At 39.4% G+C, this 23,380-nt stretch overlaps 1 pseudogene; it reads left to right on the top strand.

The window, feature by feature from the left end:
* Nucleotides 1-9,098, top strand: part of LOC118396874 (interferon-induced GTP-binding protein Mx-like) — a 29,456-nt pseudogene extending 20,358 nt beyond the window's left edge.
* The last annotated feature ends 14,282 nt before the right edge of the window (nt 9,099-23,380 follow it).

Below are 23,380 nucleotides of genomic sequence, written 5' to 3'. Positions count from 1 at the left end.
GCAACTTTATATCATAACAAAATTGTATTCCACTCAGAGTTGTTTGTTCTGTCTTGGTTCTAGGTATCATTTCAGTCCACAACAAGGTGGCGACCATGATGAAGAACTGCGATAAAGAACATTGTGGGGGGGGACTTTCAGTGCCTGTTGTATATATGACCATGCTGTTCAAAAGCACATCTTTGGAATTCAAGAGCCGGCCTTGGAGGTCCTGAAACTCATTCCAGGTATTATTTAAACTGACATTCTGTGATATGACATGATCACAAAAGGCACAGTGTTTGTATGTCGGAATTCGTCCCACTCCTCATGGTGTCACGCACTGATCTGTTTCACCTGTCCCTGTGATTGTCTCCACCCCCCACAGGTGTCGCTTATTTTCCCCAGTGTATTTATCTCTGTGTTTCCTGTCTCTCTGTGCCAGTTTATCTTGTATGTTTAGTCAAGTCACCCAGCGTGTTTTTCCCCGTACTCATTTTCTATTCCCTTTTGATAGTCTTCCCGGTTTTGACTCTGGACTACTTTCCCGCCTGCCTGATCATCCTGCCTGCTCTGACCTTGAATTTGCCTGCCCTTCGGTACCTATTGAACTCTGAACTGGTTTTGGCCTTTTGCCTGTACACAACCATTCTCTTGACTACCCGTTTTTGGATTAATAAACATTGTAAGACACCAACCATCTGCCTCCTGTGTCTGCATCTGGGTCTCACCTTGTGCCTTGATACATGGTATAGTAAAAGTACAAAGCTTAGTCTGTAGGCAGTAATATTTTATGTGTACATACAGTATATTATATACAATTGAAGTCAGAAGCTTACATACACTTACGTTGGAGTCATTAAAACTTGTTTTTCAACCACTCCACAAATATATTGACTCAGTTACACCAACTCTGTCAGGAGGAATGGGCCAAAAGTCACCCAACTTATTGTGGGAAGCTTGTGAAAGGCTACCCAAAATGTTTCACTCAAGTTAAACCATTTAAATGCTACCATATACTAATTGAGTGTATGTTAACTTCTGACCCGCTAGGAATGTGATGAAAGAAACAAACGCTGAAATAAGTAATTCTTTCTACTGTTATCCTGACATTTCACATTCTTAAAATAAAGTGGTGATCCTAACTGACCTAAGACAGGGAATGTTTACATGGATTAAATATCAGGAGTTGTGAAAAACTGAGTTTTTAAATGTATTTGGCTAAGGTGTATGTAAACTTACGAATTCAACTGTACATACCTCACATGCGACTCATAATACGACAAAGCAATTAGCCCATTCACCAGTTATGCATTAGGGGGCGCTATAAAAAAAATTGGATGAATTGGATGAAAAACGTTCCCATTTTAAACAAGATATTTTGTCGTGAAAAAATGCTTGACTATGCATATAATTGACGGCTTTGGAAAGAAAACACTCTGACGTTTCCAAATCTGCAAAGATATTATCTGTGAGTGCCACAGAACTGATACAGGTGAAACCAAGATGAAATTTCAAACAGGAAATGCCCCAGATTTTGGAGGCGCTTTGTTCCAATGTCTCCTTATATGGCTTTGAATGCGCAATGAATGGGCCTACACTTTCTGTCGTTTCCCCAAGGTGTCTGCAGCATTGTGACGTATTTGTAGGCATATCATTGGAAGATTGACCATAAGAGACTACATTTACCAGGTGTCCGCTCGGTGTCCTCCGTCGAAACTATTGCGTAATCTCCAGGTGCGTGCATGTTTCCATTTTGAGGAGAGGAGAAACTAAACTGCCACGAGTGACTTATCATCGAATAGATATGTGAAAAACACCTTGAGGATTGATTCTAAACAACGTTTGCCATGTTTCTGTCGATATTATGGAGTTAATTTGGAAAAAAGTTTGCGTTTTAATGACTGAATTTTCGTTTTCTTTTCTCAGCCAAACGTGATGAACAAAACGGAGCAATTTCTCCTACACAAATAATATTTTTGGAAAAACTGAACATTTGCTATCTAACTGAGAGTCTCCTCATTGAAACATCCGAAGTGCGATTTTCATGAATAGTTAACGTTGCGTTATGCTAATGAGCTTGAGGCTATACTTAAGATCCCGGATACGGGATTGCTCGTCGCAACAGGTTAAATGAATTATCTGACTCCATAAGATAAATAGCATATATTGTGCAAGTGTGTGTCTGTTTCAGTATGTGTACAAGTGTATTTAATTACTTTGTAAAATGAATCGATTGACATACAAGGCATAAAGCTTAAGTTACAAACATTAACCTCTTGGTCCTACCTGGCACGCAGGCGTCCCATCTAGACATCTGGAAATGCAAATGCGCTACGCTAAATGCTAATAGTACTAGTTAAACGTTCATTAAAATACACATGCAGGGTATTGAATTAAAGCTACACTCGTTGTGAATCCAGGCAACAAGTCAGATTTTTAAAATGCTTTTCGGCGAAAGCATGAGAAGCTATTATCTGATAGCATGTAACACCCCAAAAGACCCGCAGGGGACGTAAACAAAATAATTAGTATAGTGTCGCTACACAAACCGCACAAATAAAATATAAAACATTCATTACCTTTGACCATCTTCTTTGTTGGCACTCCTAGATGTCCCATAATCACTATTGGGTCTTTTTTTTCTTGATTAAATCGGTCCATATATAGCCTAGATATCGATCTATGAAGACTGTGTGATAAACGGAAAAAAATAGCGTCTTATAACGTAACGTCATTTTTTTTTATTAAAAAAGTTGACGATAAACTTTCACAAAACACTTCGAAATACTTTTGTAATGCAACTTTAGGTATTATTAAACGTTAATAAGCGATCAAATTGATCACGAGGCGAAGTATATTCTTTAGCTGTCCGTCTGGAAAAAATGTCCGGGTAACTCTTAACCAAAATATCCGGTCGGAGACCGGAGGAATTGCGTTGCCTTGCGTCTGTTTGACCAAGAAACAAAGCCTAGGCAAATGTCAAGACTCTAGACAACGTGTGGAAGCTGTAGGTATTGCAACCTCAGCCCCATTAAATGTGGTTCACCTTTATCAATGGGGTCAAGTCGCGCATGGATATATATTTCCATTTTCAGTGATCAGATTTTCCTGCGCTTTTCGATGAAACGCACGTTCTGTTATAGTCACAGCCGTGATTTAACCAGTTTTATAAACGTCTGAGTGTTTTCTATCCACACATACTAATCATATGCATATACTATATTCCTGGCATGAGTAGCAGGGCGCTGAAATGTTGCGCGATTTTTAACAGAATGTTCGAAAAAGTAGGGGGTAGGATTAACAGGTTAACAAGCGTTACAAGGCATTATTCCAAGCATGGTCAAAATAAATCATGGCTTGTGCCATGGTCCATAGGTCATGGGAGAGGGAAAGAGAAAGAAAGAAAGAGCGAGAAGGGCCTTCTATGCCATTAAAGGGAACATAAATTCTACGTACCAATTAGGATTGGGCTAAAAATACTTGAATCAGTTATAGAAGCCATTGCCCTTTATGGTTGTGAATTCTGGGGTCCGCACACAAACCAAGAATTCACAAAACAGGACAAACACCAAATTAAGACTCTGCATGCAGAATTCTGCAAAAATATCCTCTGTGTACAATGTAAAACACCAAATAATGCATGCAGAGCAGAATTAGGCCAATACCTGCTAATTATCAAAATCCAGAAAAGAGCCGTTAAATTCTACAACCACCTAAAAGGAAGTGATTCCCAAACCTTCCATAACAAAGACATCACCTACAGAGAAATTAACCTGGAGAAGCACCCCCAAATAAAGCTGGTCCAGAGGCTCTGTTCACAAACAAAAACATACCCCACAGAGCACCAGGACAGCAATAAAATTTGACCCCACCAAATCATGACAAAACAAAAAGATAATTACTTGAGACATTGGAAAGAATTTTTTTAAACTGAGAAAACTAGAATGATATTTGGCCCTAAACAGAGTACACAGTGGCAGAATATCTGACCACTGTGACCGACCCAAACTTAAGGAAAGCTTTGACACTGTACAGACTCAGTGAGTGTTGCCTTGCTATTGAGAAAGGCCGCCGGAGACAGGCAATGTGCACACTGCCCACAAAATGAGGTGGAAACTAAGCTGCACTTCCTAAACTTCTGCCAAATGTATGACCATATTAGAGACATATATTTCCCTCAGATTACACAGATCTACAAAGAATTAGAAAACAAACCCAATTTTGATAAACTCCGATATCTACTGGGTGAAATACCACCATCTTAGCAGCAAGATGTGTGACCTGTTGCCACAAGAAAAGGGCAACCAGTGAAGAACAAACACCATTATATATACAACCCATATTTATGTTGATTTATTTTCCATTTTGTACTATTTGCACATTGTTACAACACTGTCGATAGACATAATTTGACATTTGAAATGTCTTTATACTTTTGGAACTTCTGTGTAATGTTTCCTGTTCATTTTTATTGTTTATTGCACTTTTGTTTGTTATCAACTTCACTTGCTTTGGCAATGTTAATATATGTTTCCCATGCCAATAAAGCCCATAAATTAAAATTTAAATTGAAATGAGAGAGTATCTCACCACAGCAGGTCAGGAACATAAGATAAAGAACAATGAATCCAATACCCTTTTATAAGCATCTGAGCTGTCTAGATTCCAAAACTGAGTTGATGATCAATAGTATTAGAGTAAAGTTAACCTCCAATCAGATAGCAGACCTACCGGATGTAAACTCAAATAAAATCAAATGTATTTATATAGCCCTTCGTACATCAGCTGATATCTCAAAGTGCGGTACAGAAACCCAGCTTAAAACCCCAAACAGCAAGCAATGCAGGTGTAGAAGCACGGTGGCTAGGAAAAACTCCCTAGAAAGGCCAAAACCTAGGAAGAAAGCTAGAGAGGAACCAGGCTATGTGGGCTGGCCAGTCCTCTTCTGTCTGTGCCGGGTGGAGATTATAACAGAACATGGCCAAGATGTTAAAATGTTCATAAATGACCAGCATGGTCAAATAATAATAATCACAGGCAGAACAGTTGAAACTGGAGCAGCAACACGGGCAGGTGGACTGGGGACAGCAAGGAGTCATCATGCCAGGTCATCTTGAGGCATGGTCCTAGGGCTCAGGTCCTCCGAGAGAGAGAAAGAGAGAAAGAGAGAATTAGAGAGAGCATACTTAAATTCACACAGGACACCGGATAAGACTGGAGAACTACTCCAGATATAACAAACTGACCCTAGCCCCCCCGACACATAAACTACTGCAGCATAAATACTGGAGGCTGAGACAGGAGGGGTCAGGAGACACTGTGACCCATCCGATGATACACCCGGACAGGGCCAAACAGGAAGGATATACTCTGCTTCTCAGAGGTGAAACAATGGAGGTTGGTAAGATCAATGCAGAGGAAATTCTTGCATACAGTTGATTAGAAGAGTCACTTCGGGGGCTCTCCTTTAAGGGCTCATTTCAGCCAAATACAAGGTTTTCTACTAACCTTTGACTCACAACCTTAATCTAGAATGTACACTTTCAGAAAAAAGAGAACCCTTTTTCGTTCCTGGTAGAACCTTTTTGGGTTCAATTTAGAAAGGGTTTTTAAATGGAACCCAAAAGGGATCTACATGGAAGCCAAAAGGGTTCTACCTGCAACCAAAAAGGGTTCTTGAAAGGGTTCTCCTATGGGAACAGCCAAATAGCCCTTTAAGGCTTTAAATAGCAGAGTGTAGTATTTGTGACATATATTTCTGAGATAATCTTATCTAATGCAGATAGTATCTTATTCTGATTTAAATTGTGGTTTAATCATTGGAAATTATTATTAGACAATAGATTGTGAAATTCCAATGCTGAAGGATGAAATTTGCATTGATATTGCATGGTGTCACTATGGGGCCACACACACACTACCTTCCGACGATACAGGGCCAAACCAACTTACTATCCTGAGACAAGGCCGAGTATAGGTCACGAAGATCTCCCCCACGGCACGAATCCGATGGAGGCACCAACCTGGACAGGAAGATCACACCACTGACTCAACCCACGCACGGTACGGCATGGAAGAGCACCAGTAAGCCAGTGACTAAGCCCCCGTAATAGGGTTAGAGGCAGGGAATCCCAGTGGAGAGAGGGAAAATGGCCAGGCAGAGACAAGGGCGTTTCGTCGCTCCAGTGTCTTTCCGTTCACCTTCACACCCCTGGGCCAGACTACACTCAATCGTAGGACCTACTGAAGAGATGAATCTTCAATAAAGACTTAAAGGTCGAGACCGAGTCTGCGTCTCTCACATGGATAGGCGGACCATTCCATAAAAATGGAGCTCTATAGGAGAAAGTCTATGCCTCCAGCTGTTTGCTTAGAAATTCTAGGGACAGTAAGGAGGCCTGCGTCTTGTGACCGTAGCGTACGTGTAGGTATGTACGGCAAGACCAAATCGGAAAGCTAGGTAGGAGCAAGCCCATGTAGGTTTATATGTTAGCAGTAAAACCTTAAATCATCTCTAGCCTCAACAGGAAGCCAGTGTAGAGAGGCTAGCACTGGAGTAATATGATCAAATTTGTTGGTTCTAGTAAATATTCTAGGTGCCGTGTTTAGCACTAACTGAAATGTATTTAGTGCTTTATCCGGGTAACCATTGCAGTAATCTAATCTAGAAGTGACAAAAGCATGGATATATTTATCTGCCTAATTTTTTAACAGAAAGTTTCTGATTTTTGCAATGTTACGAAGATGGAAAAAAGCTGCCCTTGAAATATTCTTGATTTGTTTGGAAAAAAAGAGAGATCAGGGCCCAGAGTAATGCAGAGGTCCTTATTTGAGATTGTGCAACCATTAAGATTAATTGTCAGATCCAACAGAAGATCTCTTTGTTTCTTGGGACCTAGAACTAGCCTCTCTGTTTTGACCGAGTTTAAAAGTAAAACATTTGCTGCCATCCACTTCACTTCCTTACGTCTGAAACACAGGCTTGCAGGGAGGGCAGTTTTGGGGCTTCACCATGTTTCATCGAAATGTACAAGCTGTGTATCGTCCACATAGCAGTGAAAGTTAACATTATGTTTCTGAATGACATCACCAAGAGGTAAAATATTTAGTGAAAACAATAATGGTCCTAAAACGGAACCTTGTGGATCACCGAAATTTGTCACAGGACAAACCATCCACAGAGACAAACTGATATCTTTCCCAACAGATAAGATCTAAACCAGGCCAGAATTTGTCTGTGTAGATCAATTTGGGTCTCCAATCCCTCCAAAAGAATGTGGAGATCGATGGTATCGAAAGCAGCACTAAGGTCTAGGAGCACGAGGACAGATGCAGAGCCTCGGTCTGACACCATTAAAAGGTCACCTTCATGAGTGCAGTCTCAGTGCTATCATGGGGTCTAAAACCAGACTGAAGTGTTTTGTATACATTGTTTGTATTCAGGAAGGCAGTGAGGTGCTGCGCAACAGCTTTTTCATTTTTGAGAGTAATGGGAGATTCGATATAAGTCAACAGTTTTTTTATATTTTCTGGGTCAAGGTTTGGCTTTTTCAAGAGAGGCTTTATTACTGCCACTTTTAGTGAGTTTGGTACACATCCGGTGGATAGGTAGCCTTTTATTATGTTCAACATAGGAGGACCAATCACAGAAAGCAGCTCTTTCAGTAGTTTAGTTGGAATAGGGTCCAGTATGCAGATTGAAGGTTTAGAGGCCAAGACTATTTTCGTCAATGTGTCAAGGGATATAGTATTAAAAACCTTGAGTGTCTCCCTTGATCCTAGGTACTGACAGTGTTGTGCAGAGTCTGTAATTTGCTTTCTAATGATCATAATCTTTTTGTCAAATAAGTTCATGAATCTATCACTGCTGAAGTGAAAGCCATCCTCTCTTGGGGAATGCTGCTTTTTAGTTAGCTTTGTGACCGTATCAAAAATAAATGTTGGATTGTTCTTATTCTCCTCAAATAAGTTGGAAAAATAGGATGATCGAGCATCAGTGAGGGCTCTTTGATACGGCACGGTACTGTTTTTCTAAGCCAGTCAGAAGACTGTTTTGTGTAGCACCATTTCCGTTCCAATTTTCTGGAAGCTTGCTTCAGGGCTCAGGTATTTTCTTTATACCAGGGAGCTAGTTTCCTATGACAAATGTATTTTTGTTTTTAGGGGTTCGACTGCATCTTGGGTGTTACACAAGGTTAAATTGAGTTCCTCAGTTCGGTGGTTAACCGTTTTTTGTACTGTGCTGTCCTTGAGTAGGTGGCGTCTGGAAGGGCATCTAGGAATCTTTGGGTTGTCCGAGAACTTATAGCACGGCTTTTGATGATCCTTGGTTGGGGTCTAAGCAGACTATTTGAAGCGATTACAAACGTAATCAATGGCCATAGTAATATAAAATATGCAATGATATAACACATGAGCTAAACTGGAATGACACTCTCCCACACAGTTGCATAAAAACAGCTGTGCGCAAACCATGCCCCAAAATATTCTAATGAGCTGCCTGCCTCCCCTTAAAATTGAATTAAAATTAAAAGAGCAAAGAACCCTTTGTATAGTCCTAATGTTAAATATCAACCAGTATCAACCAGTCTTCAAATCTGTATGTTGACATTTTATTTGAATTTTTTAAAGGTATAGTGTAAGCAGAGTTTGAGATGTGTGGGAAGCTTGTTTAAACGCTATCCTCAGCTCAGATGCCTTACTTTGTTGAGTAAATATTAAGTTAAATATTTTACATCGTAGATTATGGTTGTGAAGTTAAAATGGAAAATCAATGATATATTGTTGTTTGAGTTATTCATGTAGTTAACTGTCAGTCACACAACACAATTCCTCAGACTAAGACTGACAAAATCCATCTGAATCAGGAAGCCAAAGTTGAGAAGAAAATCAAAGAGTACAACAATATGGAGCCATTGGTGTACGGTCAGGATACTATTTTCGTCAAGGGCTTGAAGGATCATGAAGATCACTTCAAAGAAGCCTTTGAGGATGAGCAGTTTAATGATCCAGATGAAATTGAGGACAAGAACACAACTGCTACATTCAACTGTGCCGTATTTGATACCAGGAAGCTGACCCGCATACACTTTGGGTCTACTATGAGGTATGTTTGACAGCAGTATGATTTTCATAATAGGTGGTGGTAGGGGTGGAGATTCTACCTTTAGGAGGACATACACTGGGAAGCTTGAAGCTTTGCATGTTCAAGAAGAACAAGAAGCTTTGCATGTTCAAACTCTTACACTAAAAGAGCATTATCACCATTTTCACAACTTCACAGTATTATTCCAATCTCATAGTGTGGAAATATACATAAAGCATAGGGAAATTGAAAATTTGACTACACTGGACCAAATAATTGAATAGAGCATTCTGAATATTTTGTGGTCACACAGAATAAACTGCATGTACAACTATAGACAGTTTCATTTGTCTCACTAACTTTTTTATTTACCTATTGATTTGATACTATTATCAACTGCTTATTCAAGTTCCACCAAGAACATTAAGTATTATTAATCCACATATTTGTATGTTAATTATTTTACATTTTGGTTAACTTTTACTCTGAACAACCGTTGTCATAATGATGGCAGTTCATTTCTTCAGATGAATAACATTGCTTTCTATTGTTTTTTGCCCTCTTGGCCATCTATACACATCTAACAATTGCTCTTAGTTATTTTGTATGTAACCATTTGTACTGTTTTCCACTTATAAGGAGGGAGGGGAGGTGGGGATGGCATGTCCAAAGATGATTTGCATTCTGTTTTGATATGATGCTGTACTTGGACTGAATCATTTCAGGCACTTCTGAATGCTTTCTACAGACCATTGCACAATATGTCCAAAGATCACAGGTTCCTCAGTTTTCCCAAAGAAGTTGTGGCCATCGATGGTTGAAAAGCAATGATGTTGCAACTAGAGCCTTCAAAGTTTTACCCAACCTGTACAGAAGGTTAAAATCACATTTACAGTGATGAATATTGCAACTTTTCCCAGGTAACTCAATGTCTTAATCTTTGTGGCAAAACATGTACAAGGCTAATTACAAACGTTTCAAAGTGGTCCCATACATGACAGCAAATTGAGTTGACTCATAGACCAATGTCATGAGCAGACCCACATGACAAAATACTACTTATTTACTACACAAACCCTATTTGTGCAGTAGTGACTATGTAGAGACGTCTAGGGATTTTGTAGTGAATGTGTAGTTTAGGCACAAGTAGAGTTTTGTAGTGTTCAGTGGGAAAATAGTAGTGTTTCCAGTAGTAATCATGTAGAGATTTTTACTACTTAATTTTATAAGTGTTCAAAACACTATAGCTTTACTACACAGGCTTTTCGCAACCGCAGAAGAAAGCTACTGTTTCTGACAATCACAAATGTCATCTTCCATCCTTTGCCATCTTGTTTTTCATAGCCCTTATGCTGGCACCATATGTATTTTTAACTTTCCTTTATGTTTTATGAACACTTTCATGTCGTTGTTTAGCCATTTATATCACTTTTTACCACATCAAAAGGATTGCTAGCCAAAGCGGTATTGTGATTAGACTAGCTGTTCACTGGACACATTGAAATGTAGCTATGTACCCTCTGTTTTCATCATGCTAGCTAATAACTGTGTGTGTTTGTATGCAGATGTACAGTATGTTCACATTGCTATAATGACCCATTCTACATACCTGTTTTGACCTGTTGCCAAGGAGCCCCTCAACATAAGAAAACTGTTGTGTTGTCACACTTGGTCCCTTTCAGACAATAGTGTGACCACTCCAAAAGAAATTCAGACACAACAAAAGAGCCTCGAGAGGTGGTCTGAGTTTGGTTCACTTTTATTCCGGGGTCCGGTTCCCTTTTTTAGGGCAATGTGAACACAAAACTCCCCATGTTTGCTTGTCAGACCACACTCTAGACTACTGCAACACCACTTCCCCTGTCATAAACCCTCTCACATTGGTGTTACAAAAGAAAGAAGTTGATGATTTGCAGGTTCCCGGATAAAGGTGTACTGTTTTTGGATAGGCCTATTGATTAGCGATTGTCAAGGATTCACAGAGATTTTAGTTCAGATTATTTGTTTGCAATATGTGATCTAAAGGCTAAGAGAGCTGCAGACACTTTCCATTTGATTGTAGGGTTTGAATAGTGTGGCAGACAAAATATTTGGTGAGTATCACATCATAGGGTACAAAATCGATTATAGCTCTTAAAGGGGCAGTAGCCTACATTGGGTGTAGAATTTTCAATTGCATCATTATTTAATCTGCAGTTATTCTTCTGCTATGTATTCTGTTAATAGTATGATTGTAACGGTTTTCTAGGTGTGGTGAAGGAGAGTCGGACCAAAACGCAGCGTGTAGATTGCGATCCATGTTTAATGAAACAAACGTAAACACGTATAAACACAAACACTACAAAACAATAAACATAACGAAAACCGAAACAGCCTATACTTGTCAACTAACACAGCAACAGGAACAAAGACACTAAGGACAATCACCCACACCAAACTCAAAGAATATGGCTGCCTAAATATGGTTCCCAATCAGAGACAACGATAAACACCTGCCTCTGATTGAGAACCATTCCAGACAGCCATAGACTTTGCTAGATACCCCACTAAGCTACAATCCCAATACCACCACCAAAACCCCAAGACAAACACACCACAATACAAAAACCCCATGCCACACCCTGGCCTGACCCAATACATGAAGATAAATACAAAATACTTTGACCAGGGCGTGACAATGATTACAATTATGTCTCATCTTTTAACTAAATCTAATAGCTTCAAAATGTAGGTAGTTATACAGTTGAAGTCGGAAGTTTACATACACTTAGGTTTGAGTCATTACAACTCGTTTTTCAACCACTCCACAAATTTCCTGTTAACAATCTGTAGTTTTGGCAAGTCCGTTAGGACATGTACTTTGTGCATGACACAAGTAATTTTTCCAACAATTGTTTACAGCCGGATTATTTCACTTATAATTCCCTGTATCACAATTCCAGTGTGTCAGAAGTTTACATACAGTAAGTTGACTGTGCCTTTAACCTCTTGATTCTAGCCATTCCGGATCCGGGATCCTGAATACAGCCTCAAGCTCATTACCATAACGCAACGTTAACTATTCATGAAAATCCCAAATGAAATGAAATAAATGTATTGGCTCTCAAGCTTAGCCTTTTGTTAACAACACTGTCATCTCAGATTTTCAAAATATGCTTTTGAACCATAGCTAAACAAGCATTTGTGTAAGAGTATTGATAGCCTAGCATAGCATTTAGCCTAGCATTCAGCATGCAACATTTTCACAAAAACCAGAAAAGCATTCAAATAAAATAATTTACCTTTGAAGAACTTCAGATGTTTTCAATGAGGAGACTCTCAGTTAGATAGCAAATGTTCAGTTTTTACAAAAATATTATTTGTGTAGGACAAATCGCTCCGTTTTGTTTGGCTACGAAAAAAACCTGTATCCAGGAGTGTAAATTCTCTAGGCAAGCTCATTAGCATAACGCAACGTTAACTATTCATGAAAATCACAAATTAAATAAAATAAATGTATTTGCTCTCAAGCTTAGCCTTTTTGTTAACAACACTGTCATCTCAGGTGTTTTCAAAGAGGAGACGCTCAGTTAGATAGCAAATGTTCAGTTTTTACAAAAATATTATTTGTGTAGACAAATCGCTCCGTTTTCTTCATCACGTTTGGGTAAGAAAAAAAACGAAAATTAAGTCATTAAAACGAGAACTTTTTTCCAAATTAACTCCATAATATCGACAGAAACATGGCAAACGTTGTTTAGAATCAATCCTCAAGGTGTTTTTCACATATCTATCGATCCTTCGTGGCAGTTGACTTTCTCCTCTGAAGAAATGGAACGCACATGGACCAAGAGATTACGCAATAATTTCGACGCAGGACACCGGGTGGACACCTGGTAAATGTAGTCTCTTATGGTCAATCTTCCAATGATATGCCTACAAATACGTCACAATGCTGCAGACACCTTGGGGAAACGACAGAAAGGGCAGGCTCATTCCTGGCGCATTCACAGCCATATAAGGAGACATTGGAACACAGCGCCTTCAGAATCTGGGGCATTTCCTGTATGAAACTTCATCATGGTTTCACCTGTAGCATTAGTTCTGGGGCACTCACAGATAATATCTTTGCAGTTTTGGAAACGTCAGAGTTTTTTCTTTCCAAAGCTGTCAATTACATGCATAGTCGAGCATCTTTTCGTGACAAAATATCTTGTTTAAAATGGGAATGTTTTTTATCCAAAAATTAAAAGAGCGCCCCCTATCTCGAAGAAGTTAAACAGCTTGGAAAATTCCAGAAAATTATGTCATGGCTTTAGAAGCTTCTGATCAGCTAATTGACATCATTTGAGTCAATTGGAGGTGTGCCTGTGGATGCATTTCAAGGCCTACCTTCAAACTCAGTGCCTCTTTGCTTAACATCATTGGAAAATCAAAAGAAATCAGCCAAGACCTCAGAAAAAGAATTGTAGACCTCCACATGTATGGTTCATCCTTGGGAGCAATTTCCAAACACCTGAAGGTACTACGTTCATCTGTACCAACAATAGTACGCAGGTATAAACACCATGGGACCACATAGCCGTCATAATGCTCAGGAAGGAGACACGTTCTGTCTCCTAGAGATTAATATACTTTGGTGCGAAAACTGCAAATCAATTCCAGAACAATAGCAAAGGAGGAAACAGGTACAAACGTATCTATATCCACAGTAAAACGACGTAACCTGAAAAGCCGCTCAGCACGGAAGAAACCACTGCTCCAAAACCGCCATGAAAAACCCAGACTACGGTTTGCAACTGCACATGGGGACAAAGATCTTACTTTTTGGTGAAATGTCTTCTGGTCTGATGAAACAAAATATAACTTTTCCTAACATTGCTATGTTTGGAGGAAAAAGGGGGATGCTTGCAAGCTGAAGAACACCATCCCAACCTTGAAGCACGGGGATGGCAGCATCATGTCGTGGGGGTGCTTTGCTGCAGGAGGGACTGGTGCACTTCACAAAATAGATGACATCATGAGGGAGGAAAATTATGTGGATATATTGAAGTAACATTTCAAGATATCAGTCAGGAAGTTAAAGCTTGGCCGCAAATGGGTCTTCCAAATGGACAATGATCCCAAGCATACTTCCAAAGTTGTGGCAAAATGGCTTAAGGACAGCACTTCAAGTCAAGGTATTGGAGTGGCCATCACAAAGCCCTGACGTCAATCCTATAGAAAAGTTGTGGGCAGAACTGAAAAAGCATGTGTGAGCAAGGAGGCCTACAAACCTGACTCAGTTACACCAGCTCTGTCAGGACGAATGGGCCAAAATTCACCCAACCTATTGTGGGAAGCGTGTGGAAAGCTACCCAAAATGTTTGACCCAAGTGAAACAATTTAAAGTCAATGCTACCAAAACTAATTGAGTGTATGTAAACTTCTGACCAATGTGATGAAAGAAATAAAAGCTGAAATATATCATTTCACATTCTTAAAATAAAGTGGTAATCCTAACTGACCTAAGACAGGGAATTGTTACTGTGATTAAACGTCAGGAATTGTGAAAAAACTGAGTTTAAATGTATTTGGCTAAGGTGTATGTAAACTTCTGACTTCAACTGGATCTAGCTGTTCCGATAACACATTTTTATGGAATGGCTTGTACTGCACATTGAAAAAACCCATGGTGCATTGAGTGAAGGTTGGGAAAAGATCTTGGTTCCTTTCTAAACATAGCAATGTGAATGCATAGAGGACTCAGACCACAAAATAGATGAAGTGAACTGGCAAAGGAGTTGAGTCGTCATTCAAAGGCGAGGGCAGTTTGAATACAAAAGACAACTGAGTTATTTAGCTTTTTTTACACAGAGTTCACTTTAAAGATTCTGATATAGTTTATTTTAAGGTGAAAACACCTTAAGTGTCCTCTGTTAGCAGATGGTTGATAATGGCTCACTGTATAATTGGTTGTCTCTTGTGCTTGTCTTTATTTTGTAAAAGGTTACTTGGTGGAGAATGTGGCTGCAACAAAAAAGAGAATCTGAAGATAGTTAAGTCAAAGATGAATGAAGACAAGGCCTCAAAGAGATTAACAAAAAATTGTAAATATGTAATTTAATGTCTTAAAAAAATTAAATTAAGTTTGTATAAGCATATTATTTATTGTTTGATGAATTAACTGCAGTTAGAAACTTGCAGAAATTACATGTGCACTAGTCTAGTAGTGACACAGTAGTGAAACAAGTAAATGTGTCAGTTTTCAATAGTAATTCAAATGGGGGTTTATGTAGGAAATTAAAAAGGAGCAGGAGCAATTCAGTAGTGATCAGTAGTGACACCACTATACACACAAATGGCAGTAGTAATTCAATCGGGATTGAGTGGGCATACAACTCTAATGTCTACGCATACTGTAATTCAATAGTGAACATATAGGAATTGTGTAGGTATGTGTAGGAAATATGTAGTGTTTAGCAGTAGTGAAACTTCCCAATTTATCACCCATTACCACTTAAATTATAACATAAATCCATACTGGTTTACTAGACATCTCAGTAGCAATCAAGTAGTAAAACCAGTAGGCTTTGTGTAAATCTTATGTAGTAGTGATAAGTAGTGATTCAGTAGTACTTTCATGAGGGGAGATCCCTTAAAACGCTCAAAATAGTACCTTCATACTCACAGCGAACATACCCGTTGGTTATAGTTTAAACAAAAGGCAATGATTACAAAGTTTTAAAAACCATACAACTCTATGCACAATGACTACTTTTAATAATTTCTACTGAGTTGTATGGTTTGTTTAACTTTGAGGTCATTGGCTTTTGTTGGACATACATGATCTTTTCAAATCAGATCTGATTGCTCAAACATCAATTAGTGAAAAAAATATCCGAATTCTGCTGCCTGTGTAAAACCGTTTGGAAGAGTTTTTGCATATCTTATGATGGCATTTTGTGACGTTTAAAAACAATTGGGCTGTTTGGGCACACAACATTTTATCTCAAGGCAAGTCGGTGCAGTTGCAGTACCAGGCGGTGATACAGCCTGACAGGATGGTCTCAATGGTGCATCTGTAAAGGTTTGTTAGGGTCTTAGGAGCCAAGACAAATTTCTTCAGCCTACAGTTTTTACGACAGGTCTGATTTATAACATAAACACGCGTATGTACAGTATTGTAAGGTCCGACGCAGGAGTAAAGAAGCAGGTACGGGGAGTAGAACATTTAATGAGGAACAGACATGGAGCAAGACAGGAACAGCGTCAGCACACGGGTGACACAACGACATACGACAATTAATCCTGAAGCAGGGAACAGAGCTTGGGAAAAGACAGATCTAGGGGAGATAATGACACAGGTGATTTTCCAGGTGTGTCCAATAATTGCTGATGCGCGTGACAGGGGAAGGCAGGTGTGAGTAATGATGGTGGCAGGAGTGCGTAATGCTGGGGAGCCTGGCACCTTCGAACGCCAGGGAGAGATAGCGGGAGCAGGCGTGACACAGTATGGCATGTGCCATGTTCATACATTTCTATATTTTTGTACTTGCACAGACTTTTCAGAAATGGGGCACACAGAAATGTTGTGTGAAACATATTTATAATGGTTATAAATGATGCCCCTGTTAACTACCACACAATTTCCCCTGTTTGTCTCAATGCTACACCATTCAGAATAAAATGAACATGCATTTTGGTGAAGACATGTATTCCCTTTTTCTTTTAAATCACTCACTATACAGTGAGGGAAAAAAGTATTTGATCCCCTGCTGATTTTTTACATTTGCCCACTGACAAAGAAATGATCAGTCTATCATTTTAATGGTAGGTTTATTTGAACAGTGAGAGACAGAATAACAAGAACAACAAAATCCAGAAAATCGCATGTCAAAAATGTTATAATGTCACGTCCTGACCTTAGTTCCTTTTGTATGTCTCTGTTTTAGGTTGGTCAGGGCGTGAGTTGTTGTGGGCATTCTATGTTTTGTTCTATGTTTGTATTTCTATGTGTTTGACCTGGTATGGTTCCCAATCAGCAGCTGTCAATCGTTGTCTCTGATTGAGAACCATACTTAGGCAGCCTGGTTTCACCCTTGAGTTGTGGGTAGTTGTTTTCTGTTTTGTGTCTGCACCAGCCAGAACTGTTTCGGTCGTTTGCATTGTTATTTTTGTGATTTCAGTGTTCATGAAATAAATATGGACACATACCACGCTGCACCTTGGTCCTCTCCTTCCAACAGCCGTTACATATAAATTGATTTGCATTTTAATGAGGGAAATAAGTATTTGACCCCCTCTCAGAATAAAGTGACAAGTACTGTTACTATGTAAAGTCAGATTTAAGCTGTTGTCAGGCTGCATAAGAGGCCCTGGCACAACCCCAGCTGGGTGGAGGCCCTGGCACATCACCAGGGAGTGCCTGCACATGCACAAATAGGGCTCTACCTGTGCAGAGCACATGCCCCTTTGCCCTACTAGTTTTCAAAGTACCCTTTTTGGTGGTGCTGGCAGCTTTATGAAATAGTACCTGCAAAACACCAGTCCCAATGACAACAGTGAAGAGGCGACTCTGGGATGCTGGCATTCTAGGCAAAGTTCCTCTGTCCAGTGTCTGTGTTCTTTTGCCTATCTTAAAATGGTATTTGTATTGGCCAGTCTGAGATATGGCTTTTCTTTACAACTCTGCCTAGAAGGCCAGCATCCCAGAGTCACCTCTTCACTGTTGACATTGAGACTGGTGTTTTGCAGGTACTATTTCATAAAGCTGCCATTTGAGGACTTGTGAGGCGTCTGTTTCTCAAACTAGACACTCTAATATACTTGTCCTCTTGCTCAGTTGTGGACCGGGGCCTCCCACTCCTCTTTCTATTCTGGTTAGAGACAGTTTACGCTGTCAACTAGTATAAAGAAGGACAGTTTTATTGCTTCTTTAATCAGAACAACAGTTTCAGCTGTGTTAACATAATGGCAAAAGGGTTTTCTAAAGAACAATTAGCCTTTAAAAATGATTAACTTCGATTTGCTAACCCAACGTACCATTGGAACTCAGGAGTGATGGTTGCTGATAATGGGCCTCTGTACGCCTATTTAAATATTCCATTAAAAAGTCTACACTGTATTTCTGATCAATTTTATGTTATTTTAATGAACAAAAAAATGTATTTTCTTTAAAAAACAAGGACATTTCTACGTGACCACAGACTTTTTAACGGTAGTGTATATGGCCTTTTGTTTTAGGTAATTGTCCTGCTGAAAGGTGAATTTGTTTCGCAGTCTCTGCTGGAAAGCAAACTCATCCAAGTTTTCCTCTATGATTTTGCCTGTGCTTAGCCCTATTCCATGTATTTTTACTCCCTAGTCCTTGCCAATGACAAGGATACCCATTACATGCAGCCACCTCCATGCTTGAAAATGTGGAGAGTGGTACTCAGTGATGCGTTGTGTTGGATTTTTATTCTATGCAAGCTTCCTTCTTTTCACTCTCTTTTATTTTAGTATTGTGGAGTAACTACAATGTGGTTGAACAATCCTCTGTTATATCCTGTCACAGCCATTACACTCTGTAACTGTTCTAAAATCACCATTGGCCTCATGGTGAAATCCCTGAGCGGCTTCCTTCCTCTCTGGCAACAGAGTTAGGACGGGTGCCTTTATCTTTGTAGTGACTGGGTATAGTGACACAATCCAAAGAGTAAACAATAACTGCGCCATGTTCAAAGGGATATTCAATGTCTGTTTTTTTATTTGTTTACCTATCTACCAATAGATGCCCTTCTTTACGAACCATTGGAAAACCTCCCTGGTCTTTGTGGTTGAATCTGTGTTTGAAATTCACTACTCGACTAATGGACCTTAGAGATAATTGTATGTGTGGGGTACAGAGATAGAGTAGTCACTCAAAAATCATGATAAACACTATTATTGCACACAGAGTGAGTCCAGGCAACTTATTATGTGATTTGCTAAGGACATTTTTACTCCTGAACTTACACTGAGTGTATCAAACATTAGGAATATCTTCCTAATATTGAGTTGCAACCCCCTCTTTTGCCCATAGAACAGCCTCAATTTGTTGGGGCATTGACTTTACAAGGTGTCAAAAGCATTCCACAGGGATAATGGCTCAAAGTTGTGTCAAGTTGGCTGGATGTCCTTTGAGTGGTGGACCATTCTTGTCATACATGGGAATCTGTTGAGTGTTGAAAAACCTATCAGCGTTGCAGTTCTTGGCGCAAACTGCCGTGCCTGGAACCTAGTACTGTACCTCATTCAAAGGCACGTAAATCTTTTGTCTTACCCATTCACCCTCTGAATGAGACACAATGAATGAATGAGGGGGTTGGAGACAGTCCATGTCTGAATTGTCTCGAGGCTTAAAAATCCTCTTCCTCATTTACACCGATTGAAGTGGATTTAACAAGTGACATCAATAAGAGATCACAGCTTTCACCTGGATTCACCTGTTTACTCTATGTCATGGAAAGAGCAGGTGTTCTTAATGTTTTGTATACTCAGTGTATTTAGACTTGCCATAACAAAAGTGTTTAATACTTAATGAATGTGTAAATATTTCTCAAAACATAATTCCACTGTGATATTATGGGGTATTGTGTGTAGATCAGTGACACAACATCTCAATTTAATCTATTTTAAATTCAGACCCTAACACAACAAAATGTGGAGAGAGAGAGAGAGCATACAACATTATACAATCCATGTACATGAAACTTTTTTTGTGTTTATTTCACTTTTGTTTATTATCTATTTTCATTTGCTTGTAAACATATGTTTCCATTGCCAATAAAGCCCCTTGAATTGAATTGAGAGAGAGAGAAAACATCCAACAGGCTGAACAGTTTGCCTTCCTGAGCCCTCTCTTGTGCTCTCCCTTCCTACCAACCACACATTCTCACCCCCACACCCCAACCCGCTGTCCCTGGGGCTACCATTTGCGAATTCATCTCTGCCCTCCTAGCTCTGCTCAACTGTCACATCGCATATCTCGTGCACAGACAGTCAATGATAACAACGGCCTCATATTTCATACACCCACCCAGACCTAGCTCCACGGACATGCATTGTTACCCATTGCTTCTCATTGTCAGCCTCCCTCTGTGGTTTGTGGACGGCTGATTCCATCTCAACTCCTGTGTCTCTCTCCATGGATATTCAGCGTGTCACTCTCGTCCTCAGCCATTCCATCTTTGGATAGAAAAATAATCAAGTTGAGCAGACACATGTTACCATTTCCTTGGAACTTGTCATCTATTCAAAGATGTATAGTAGAAGCCATCCAAGGATATCATCGAACACAAACTATTGTAAAGTGAGTTATGAACCAGTTCCTTCACTCAAATCATAAGGGATCACCAGATTTTCTATTGAAATACAACTGCCTCTATTTGTTACAGAGAGGTAAGTCATGAAAGAAAATGGGATATGAAACAACAAGAGCATCACAACAAGTCTCATCTAACAACCTTGGAGGATGGTATTTAATGGAAGTAGAAACATAGGCCAAGCTACATAAGAATGAACCAACTGGGAAGAGGAAAGAGAGCTGGTCTAACCTGTTGTTCTGTGTGAAACTCAGGGAAGACGGCCTAATGGGAGATGACAAAGTGAAGGAAGGGAAGGGGGAAAAAGGGATGAGAGGAAAGTCTTAAAAGCTCCTAAGAGTGTGCTACTGAGCAACTGGCAACGTTGACTACGAGACAACACAGTGGGACAATAGCAGACAGAGAGAGACATCTAACAACGTGCCTTACTGCTGGAGGCTAAACAATCAATAACACCTGACTGTGCATCTGTGCTAAAGCTTCTCTGGTGAATATCTCCCCGGAGCAGAGATGAGCCCTAACTCTCCAAAAGAAAGTATGGTAATGCTAGGGCTATTGTGTTGACCATATTAACAGTCATGAGTCATGACCACATGGCAATCTCCTTTTATGCACTCTGGACATGCTTTGGTAGTACCCAACTTGCTAACTACAATCAGATCTCTAATGGCCTGCTACTCAGGGCTCTATTGTCCCTCTAACCACTCTAACATCAATGCAAATGAAATAGAAAAACACATCACAGCAGGCCTATCATACTTTTAAAACTCACCTCACTGTGATGATGAATTTGACGAAAGATGTTCAACAACAGGTTGAAACACTGTAAAACATGGTTGTTGTGGATGTTGTTTCAAAACCTAACACAACCAAATGGAAAGCACTTTCTAAGGTGATGATTAATTCAAAACATCCCATAAGCATATTAGCGCTTATGTATAGGCTTGTGAGCTCAAGCCCCCCCCAAAAAACGGAATTAAAATTATGGTTGTGCCCTTATACAATTCATAGCCAACCGCATATTACGCATGGCAGAAAAACATAAAACAAAACTGACTTAAGATTTCTTTGGTACATAATTAGTCTAGCCTATACTCTAACATTTTTTTTAGTAATTGCCTTTGAGTGTGGACTGTATTATTATGCACACTGGATGGACTGGTTACCTTATGCTACACTCCAACAGTTCTATCTGTGACTCTGGGAGAGAACATATAGCCCTAAGCGATGCTGTTGGTTCATTGAATGTACTGAATTTAGTGAATTTGTATTTGGTTTTGAATGAATAGCTTAGTAATATATTTTTATATTTTATAATTAATTGGGTGACACATTACATTTAGCTATACATCATGCGTTTCCATTTCCTCTTCTCTCTGTTCTTTTCCTTTCTTGAGCGCGCAGACAGACTGTCAACAGTTTAGTGAAATGTGTTTCATTGTGAAACATGTTGCTGTTGATGTTCCCAAACAGATTTCACTTGGTGTCCCAAAATAAATCAACTCTCGGTTGCTGCAGTAACAAGGTTGAAGACTACATGGCATACAGGGTTTGGGTGGAATATCACCCGTAGGGAAGCGAGAGCATGCCCCTCAAACAGTGGCTGATGCATGGAGTGAAATAAGTTTTCTTATATTTCCTTATATTTCCAGCTGCTCATATTTAAGTCCATTCTCCGCTATAAAACCTACAGTAGGCCAACTCACATTCTGTTCTTCTGAAATACATTTACCTCATATCATAATCTTTCTTTAGACCTAAATAATTTATTTATTGTGATGATGTATATTCAATTGATTTATTATATTTTTTAAATGTATTTGTTCCAAAGGTGCGCATCAGCAGCTTGTATGAGTGGAGGCCTGGAGATGCTAAACGTGATTATGTTAATTAACGGTCAATTACCGTGAGACTGGCAGTCTTTTGAATGACAATAACCGTTGGACAAAATGTCATGACCGCCAGGTAACACTTCACATAAGATGCTCTTATACCTGTTTAATAACACCGTAATTACTCTATAAATAGTCTATCTTCAGTACTTGAATTCCACCTCAAAAGGCTCATGCCAAACTCAAGTGAATTACATACCATTACAATTGCTCTGACACACACGTTTGTTTAACATTAAATGCATGGATAGTTTCCTTGCCTTTTCAAAGGCAAATCCACCAGGCAGATGGAAGATGGATTGAGTAAGTTTCTGTAAGGTAGACATAAAAACATTGAGCATATGGGACATGGTTAGCATTGTCTTGATATTTGCATCTGATCTGTTCCCCTGTAGATTCATGTGCAAGCATTATTCCACCAATAAAGTGACGTTGAAAGGTGTTTGGAAAGTTGGCTGGAATAATTGCAGGAATGTGGTGAGCTTGTGATGGAAATGTTCCTGTTTGTGCTTTTCTAATGACCAATTTCTGTGTTCATGCAAGTGACTGATTGAACGAAATCTCACTATCAGTATATGCAATTTGGCAATACGCCCAGACCCTTTTTGAGAACGATATCTCAGTTTCAAGGTCTCAGCTTAGACAGAAGAAGTCTCGTGAGGTATTGGTCTGTCACATGCATGACCCAGTATTGGTTGGTCACATGAATGACGCAAACGTTAATGATGAATTAATTAGGAATAATGAATAAGCTAAATCATGCAAATATTACTTTCTGTGTAAGCAGTAGGTATATAAGATAACTAATTGGACTGCCCCATTGGAGCTCCTGATCGACATGTGTACTTGGTGCATTGAGTTGGTTGGAACCTCTCCATTGCTCTGATGATAAAGAGTGATTTATTTAAGATTGACGTGGAGTGTCCCTATGGAGAATTTTCAAGCTGTCAGGCTGTTTTGTCTCTTCTTGATATTTATTTTTGCTGGCACTTTTTCCCAAACTTCTTCATCTCTCTGTTTCCTAGAAATCGTTTATTGTCAGAGGAAGGTCTCTCTCTTTCTTTCCAACATAGGGCAGCACACCCTCCTTAATAAAATAATATAGTAGATTGTGA

The sequence above is a fragment of the Oncorhynchus keta genome, chromosome 18, assembly GCF_023373465.1.
Source record: "Oncorhynchus keta strain PuntledgeMale-10-30-2019 chromosome 18, Oket_V2, whole genome shotgun sequence".
NCBI lineage: Eukaryota > Metazoa > Chordata > Actinopteri > Salmoniformes > Salmonidae > Oncorhynchus > Oncorhynchus keta.
Note: the sequence above shows the minus strand (reverse complement) of the source record. Positions and strands in the feature narration are given on the sequence as shown.